This window comes from Catharus ustulatus, chromosome 4 (genome assembly GCF_009819885.2).
Source record: "Catharus ustulatus isolate bCatUst1 chromosome 4, bCatUst1.pri.v2, whole genome shotgun sequence".
Taxonomy (NCBI): domain Eukaryota; kingdom Metazoa; phylum Chordata; class Aves; order Passeriformes; family Turdidae; genus Catharus; species Catharus ustulatus.
Genome location: NC_046224.1, coordinates 19,632,931 through 19,640,424, shown reverse-complemented (window position 1 = coordinate 19,640,424; position 7,494 = coordinate 19,632,931). Strand labels below are relative to the sequence as shown.

General features: G+C 36.0%; 1 long non-coding RNA gene across 1 annotated transcript in view; it reads left to right on the top strand.

Annotated features, from left to right (window-relative positions):
- The first annotated feature begins 3,499 nt into the window (after positions 1-3,499).
- The window catches only part of LOC116996111, a 138,192-nt gene continuing 134,197 nt past the window's right edge, over positions 3,500-7,494 (top strand). Inside the window, exon 1 of the long non-coding RNA XR_004417869.1 lies at positions 3,500-3,642. This is a non-coding gene — a long non-coding RNA (uncharacterized LOC116996111). The remainder of the gene's footprint in view (positions 3,643-7,494) is intronic.

Genomic DNA, 7,494 nt, shown 5'->3' with positions numbered 1-7,494 from the left:
TTACTTTATCACATCAATTAAGTATTTGAGTATCTCATCAGATTTATATTGGAGGAAAAATAAAGACAATCTCCAAATCACGCTTGTGGATTTTAACTGCAAAAAAAATCTTTAGCTACATCTACTCTAACTGCTGGCCTGCAGAAGTTCCATTATAGTTCTCTTCAAGGTCCATATTCAGTTCATAAGTTTAGTTTGGTTGCTATTCAGTTGTATCCTTGTTTTATGTATGGAATGTTTTATGCCTATTTGGCAAAAACAAGCATATGCTTGACTAATTTCCCATGTAAAGATGAAAATTTGAAGGAAACAAACTCAGTGTCTGCATTTGCAGCTGTAAAACTCTTTATGCAGCTAGGCGAGTTTGTAGTGTCACCTTAGACTAATTTAAGCTATTGCCGGGGAAGACATGTGTTAGATTTTGGTGTGTACCTGCAACTGGGAATCTGAAGGGCTATGTAATTTTGAACACCTGTATGATAAAGGTGGGTCTGTCTGACAAACTAATTAATCAATTATCATTATTCATTTAAAAATATCTGCAACAAATTGAAGCCAACTCCCTGAGTCTGATTAGATGTGCAAATGGTTTTAATTAAAATACACTCTCCACATATATTTACTCAGTTTCTACTTTGCAAAAATGATTTTTTTCTATTTTCATCTAAAATATTTTCATAGCCACTAACCCTTCAGTTTTTAAAAATTAGTTACTCCTTCAGTATTTAATCTGTGCAGTTTGTTTTATAGTATTTTAAATATTTCAAATATCCATAAAGATTACTGAAGTTTGAGGGTAAGAAGTTGGCTGCAAGTAATTCAAAGCAAATTGGAAAACATAAAAGAAATGAAAAAACATCCCTGGTTCTTCAGCTCAAGACTTGACACCTCTTTGAAAGATAAGTGTTAGGTAGAAGAGAAATTGTTGAAAACTGTGCAAGAATAAGGAGTTGTAATTCAAAGATGTGTGTCATGCAAGACATCTAATGGGGCCTTCTGGCCTTGAAAATATGAATCCACGAGTATAAATCTCTGAAACATAAAATGAAATGTTATCAAGATTTTGTCAGGCAAAATATTTTGTCACTTTTCACAATGTCAGCTGCAGCATTTTCCTAGAATATAATTCTCAAGAAGATGCTACTTTATTTGCAGAAAGAAGTTTTCATTTTAGCTGGTTAATGAAGCATTGTGTTTAGAAGTGCTTCTTTTTCAGTAAGCTGTCAATCTGCTTTGCTTAAAGGGTTATAAAAGCATTTATCCATTGTGTGAATTCACACTTCCAGGTATTTTCAAAATCTGTTTTCCTCATCACCATCTAGGAAGGGAAAAAGAGGAAGGGAAGACCTTAGGGATGTCACAGACACTCTGTGATACACTTATTTGAAGTGTGAATGGACCTTGGCATGCCCTGGCCCTTCTCCTGTATCTTATTTGCCTTTTTGACAGTATGAGGGAGACAAGAATGCCAGAAGTCTTGTCTATCAGTGCACATTACCAGGCTGAATTCTTACTGGAACAATGTGGAGAAGTGTAATTAGATTTTGGAAAGAGCTCGGGCTTAGGCTACAGCTGAAACTAAGTAGTTCACATAAAAAAAGAGAATATGGCTAGTTGGGACACAACTGTAATAACAATACCTAAGTGCAAGATATATGAGGTCTCAAATTTAATACCATAAGGCCTTTGAAGTCTAAGAACCATAAAGTAAGAGTTTGCTGTAGTGCCTGTCCAAAATATCTTGTACTTCATGCCAAGATTTATATTTCTAGACATATGTTCCTCTAGTTCAGCCCTTTTGATCAAGGCCTTTTCCCATCTGGTGGATTCTGCATTAGGCGGTGTCAGTTATTTCCTTTTGTGCTTCTGAATCCTATCTGCAATCTTGCATTTCCTCCTGCAGTGGTATATAAGTGGTAGGTGGCATTGAACCTTTCAGTTCCAGAGGCAAGCAGAGCCACCTCCTCCAGCTCCTCCTTGGACACCCAATGGCGAGAAGGGAGCTGGTCGTCCCTTCCTGAGGAAGAGCTTGGAAACTCATGTTCAAAAAAGGCAGCCCAGTCTAGTATGTGAGCAGAACTCCAGGGAAAAGGCAGAATCTCATTGTTCATACTCTTTAATGATTTTTCTGACCAACTTGACCCTCGGCTCTTTGTGCTAGCTGTGATGGTCCTGTTCCCAGCTCATGTCCCATCCCAGCCTGCATGGTGTGTGCTGTACAGTCTCTGCTGGGTGGATTCCAGCACCAGAGCCACAAACCCAAATCCAGACATGGCAGGACTTCAGGTATTGGGTGAGTCATTGTGCAGCCCCAAATCTTTCTAATTTGAATACCATTTGACTGGTATTTTAGGACAACTAAAATGGCTTCTAGAGCATGAATGTTAAAGGCCTTGAGTTTACAATATAGCTGTTTCAAACCACACATTTGTGTATTTGTACTATATAAAATATATCATAATTAAATTTTTAAATATGACACATTGCTTTTTGGAAGTACTGTCCTTTTTGGAAAATCTTAAACATTAGGGAAAAAAAATAGTATTGGGAAGGGCATGATAGAGTAAAGATAGATACACGTGTGCAAATTCCCTCCCTGCCACGCTCGCCAAGGCAAGAGGAGTCTGTTCCAGAAAACTACATGGGAAAACCCTGCTAATATTTGAAGCTTTAGAGTTTTATTAATGAAAAAATAAAGTTATATTGTCATTCCTTTTAAGAATAATATGCAGAGCTCTTCTAAACCAGAGAATATAGTGAAAATAAAAGCCTGATAATGGACCTTCCTTTTGTCTACCAGCAAATTCTAATCTCCAATGCAACAGGCTGCAGAGGTTTCTTTTTACTGAAAATTAATCTAAGACCTGTACCTTGTTAACAATAACACTGAAACCAATGTTAAAAATGGCAGTTCATTTAACATGGGACAGTAGATTTTTTTTGTGGTTGCATGATGGCATGTAAAAGCCCCCAGGCACTGAAAGCAGGTATTTTAACAGTTTAAAGCAAAAAGGAAACACTAGATCATGCATTTTACCTTGATATGTCAGATGGAGAGATTTCACACGGTAGGGTGTGCTCTGGGCAGAATCAGGGATAATGCTGATCTAAAACTTGGGGGTTTTTTGAGTTGAACTTTCCATCCAGACATATCAACAGTTATGGAACAAGCCTTTTATCTTGATACTTTTCTTCATTAACATATTCCTGGCAATATTTGAAGAGTGCTCATGATTTCTCATTTGAATTTGTCAGGTTTCAGCTTTTTGCCACTGGATTAGACACATTTCAGAGAATTTCTGCACAAGAAGGTTTTATACAATGCATTCAAATTCCCTTTCTGTATGCATTTTAAGAAAATAAACAGAAGGACTTGTTACAGTCTCTCACAGAAAGACATTTCCCCCATCTTTAAATATGTTTATGGCTTGTTTTCTGAATGATTTGATAATGTCATTTGAAAAAAAAATAGCTAGCTAGAAAATGCTAGCCTTAACTGACTCTGCAGTGTTACAAGTATGCTTTTTTTGCCATTGCAGAAAACTGTTATGCAAACCACTGTAAAGTGAATGTGAATGTCAAATTGCTCATCCAGCACTTCCTAGCTGAATCTCAGCTTTCCAGGATATAGTCCATCATTCTGTAAGTAGTTACCTCTTTCTAGATTTTTTACTTTGTGTTTAGTGGTGTTTAAATTAATTCTATGAATTTAATAAGCAATACAGGAATTCTTTATGTGTTTGTCTTGGTCCACTAATTATCCATTCTATCCAGATGACTTTGCAAAATAGACTAGAATCAATACTGTGTTTCATTCCTGATCAATGGCAGAGATGCTGAATAATATTATTGATCACCATAAAATGGAATTCCCACACTGAAATATACCTATAGACAATTAATAATCTGTTCAATGCACATCTTATTTTGTATAGAGCCTTTTTTTAAAAAAGTGTTGTGTCATGCAGTACAAAGTTAAACCCCAGTGCTCCTGACAGCCTATGTTATGCAATTCAGAGGCAGATGGACATTTAAAAAAACGGAATGGAAAAAAAACCAACTTGTCAGGCACTCTGCTTCACAATGAACAGCTGAGAAATCATGCTGGTTTGACAAGACATACTTCTGAAATAAGCGTTCTGACTGGCCTTGATTAAATCTTTCTCTTTCCTGATTTTCATTTGATTCCCAGGTCAGATTTTTTCCATTAGTCCTTTAGAATATAATAAAATACCTTAAATTATAATTAGGTACCATAATTAGTATTAGATTCATGTTTACTTTCTGGAATGCCTGGTATGCTTTTCAATCCCCACCAGTATAAAGAAACATAGGATAACTGACATATTTCAATTTTTAGTCATATGCCAATGATTTGAAATACGAGTTTTTAAAAGAAACCCTGGAAAAACATTAAAATTTATATTAAGCATTTTACTTTCCTTGTAAGAAAGGATCTTCAATGTATTTCACCTAACTTTTTAAAAGTAGGGATTTTTTTTGGTTGTTTTGCAGATTATTACCAAATGTTTGCTATGGGCAGTGAAAACCTGGCTGCCATTGGCTATAATGGTCAAGAATGTAGTTTTGTCGAGATACGGAATATTTAATGTGGTATGATATCAGTTTCATATGGGAAAATACCATATGCTGCTCTCCTCAGATTTTAGTCTCACAGTATGTCAGCTTCTATGACGACAGCAGCATAAAGAATTTCCAGCCTCTTCACGTCCTCTGCTGTGCTAACATAAGCTTTCATGAGGTTGGACTTTTGACTGAAACAGTGAACCAATGCAGGCCAAAACATTTCAAAGGAAAACTGTTGGAACCCAGAAACCTGGGAGCTTTGAGCTTTCTGTGCTTTCTGACACTGACCCCCAGGAGAACACTGCTTTTGACCTGAGACCTTGGAGAAGGCTTCCAAATTCAGGGGATGGAGTTAAAGTCATGAGTATGTAGCTAAAATAGAAATGTGTAATTTCACATGGTGAAGGGTTTTGAATTTAACAGTTTTAGAATATAGTAATAAGTACGGAACAAGAAGGAGGATTTTGGACGTTGTCTCCTTTTTTCTTCTTCCTTCTTCATGATTTCAGATGGTAGTTTCTGGTTGGACAGTTAGTGCTGCCAATGGGAGTCACAGGAAACTGGTTATTGGGTCAAAAGTATAAATAATATAGGTGTAAATTCTCTATTGGACTGTTAACTTTAAAAGAGCTTGTAACTAGCTTGATTCAGGCCTCCATTTGCTCACTTTTAACTGGTAGCTAGGAGTGTTGCAGAACTCTCTGTACTTTAGATAAGATTTAATAAACAGCCATTCATCTCCTTTGCGTTTTTAATCCTGACCCTGAATGAGGACAGAAGAAAATGAAGACAAGCCACTAATGTAGTGGTGCAGTTATCACATTTACAAAAAACATTTTACTTTCAAGCCAGGTGAGTTCAGTGATCATGGTGACAGTGCAGGCCTGCAAAGAATTGTGTCAGCTCAGCTGTGCCTGGAGGTGGGGTGGGGGCACACACATAAGCAGCTGGGACAGAGATGCACACGTGGACCTTCTTGTTCTTCTAATTAGGCTACACAAAAATGGCAATGTTAAAGCGGTGTGTTTTAATTAAAGTTAGGTGTCAGCCAGCAGCGTGCCAAATGCCAAGTATCAACATTTCAGATCAAGATTTGCCTCAATTTCTGAGAGGGGAATTTGTGTTTAAATTACTATCTTAGATTAACTGGCATGCTTAAATACAAAACATAGAGATTTATGGTCAATTGTGACAAGGAAAAGTAGCTGCACAAGTCTTCCATTCATGTGTTGTTTAAATCATTCAGGTCACATAAAGGATCCTGAGATCTATTCTGTCCCATGTAAAGGAAACTTAGGTTCCTGTCCCCCAAAGCTCAGCCTGCAGCTCTCCCTGCAGCTGCACATAGAAGTTCCTGCACCAAGTGTATTCCTCCACACTAAACAGCATCATGCAGTGTTAATCCTGAGTGCAAGTAATGTGGTAGCATTGAATAAATGTGCCTTAAAATGCTTACATTAAAATCAAGATCTGCTATGATCTTCCTAAATTTCTGTATAGCTGTAAAATTAAAAAAAAATCTTGATTTAACTTAAGTTGTTCATGTTTATCTAAAAGCTACCCCAAGATATATAACTTGTGTGGCCAGTGGACATATACATGTATAATTTCTGCTGTTTTCTGTCTATTATTGCTAGTTCAAAATGTAAAACCCCAGGATCAGAATTTATATTGGATCATATCCAAGTTATCCATCCCTATTTCAAATAATCCAAATTTTATATAATGCATTTCCCAATTAGATAGCTTTTTGAATTTTTTGGCAGATTTCAATAATGTAATTTGTCCAGAAGATGCCATATTAATTACATGTAATCAGATTACACATATATGCATGGCAAAATAGGTTTTTATTCCCTTCTGTTACCTAACCAAAGAGATAAGGAATTCATCTAGTAGGTGGTTGAACCTAAAAAGCCACTTTCTTGCCACCAGTTTATAATACTCTATTTACCCTGTTAATTGCTGGGATTTTACTTTTCATTTGCTCAAAACACTTGTTTGTGAATGAACATAAATATATTTTTTCCTTTATTTTGCCAGGTTTAATCACATAATTCTTCACAATGATGTTAACTAATGTCAGAATGATTTATTATAATGATTCTTCTACCTGTCTTGATTTTTATGTATTACTATTATGATATCTTTTTCCATAATGAAATAGCTTTGTCTCACCTTATATAAATTCAACCACGTTCTCTCAGTGTCTCTGTAAATATTGAAAAAAGAACTGGATATTTGAAACAATTTTTAAACTATGCATATTGCATATATTTATGCAGAAAATGGAGTGACTCTAGTAATAACTGGCAGAGACAAATGTATCATGAGCAAATTTTAGCAGCATAATTTTTCACTTCATTATATGTTTTTTCTCTTCAGTTGAAATAATTTAATGTCCATTTTCTTCCTATTGTTTGTCAACCTGTTTGTTGGTGTGAAGAACTATAATGTGTCTCAGCATGTTGCCATAACAATTGTTCTATTTTCATGCATTTAATAGAAACTTGATGAGATTGTGAGACTACCATATAAGCAGTTTGATGGACGTGTGTCTGAGATGTATGATCACAAATATATATGGGTCCATGTTTTCTATATTTTCTATGCTGTTTTATTACAAGACTGAGCCTAATTTGAACCATCTTTAAGCTTACTAATAGCTTGATTATAATGCTGTTGGTTTGAAGAAACAGAAAGCAGACTAAATTTCATAGTGGGCCCTATGGAGATACATGGTGGTTTAGTTTCTCTCCCCACCCCTCTTCAAACCTCTGATGAGAGCAGGGCATCTGTGGGTTCAAAAGTGCCATATGCAAATGACCACATTCTTCTGCAGAAGTAGCTAGACGTGATGGTTGCTGTTTAAAGGTCTGGCTGACACTGTGATGACTTATGTATGTG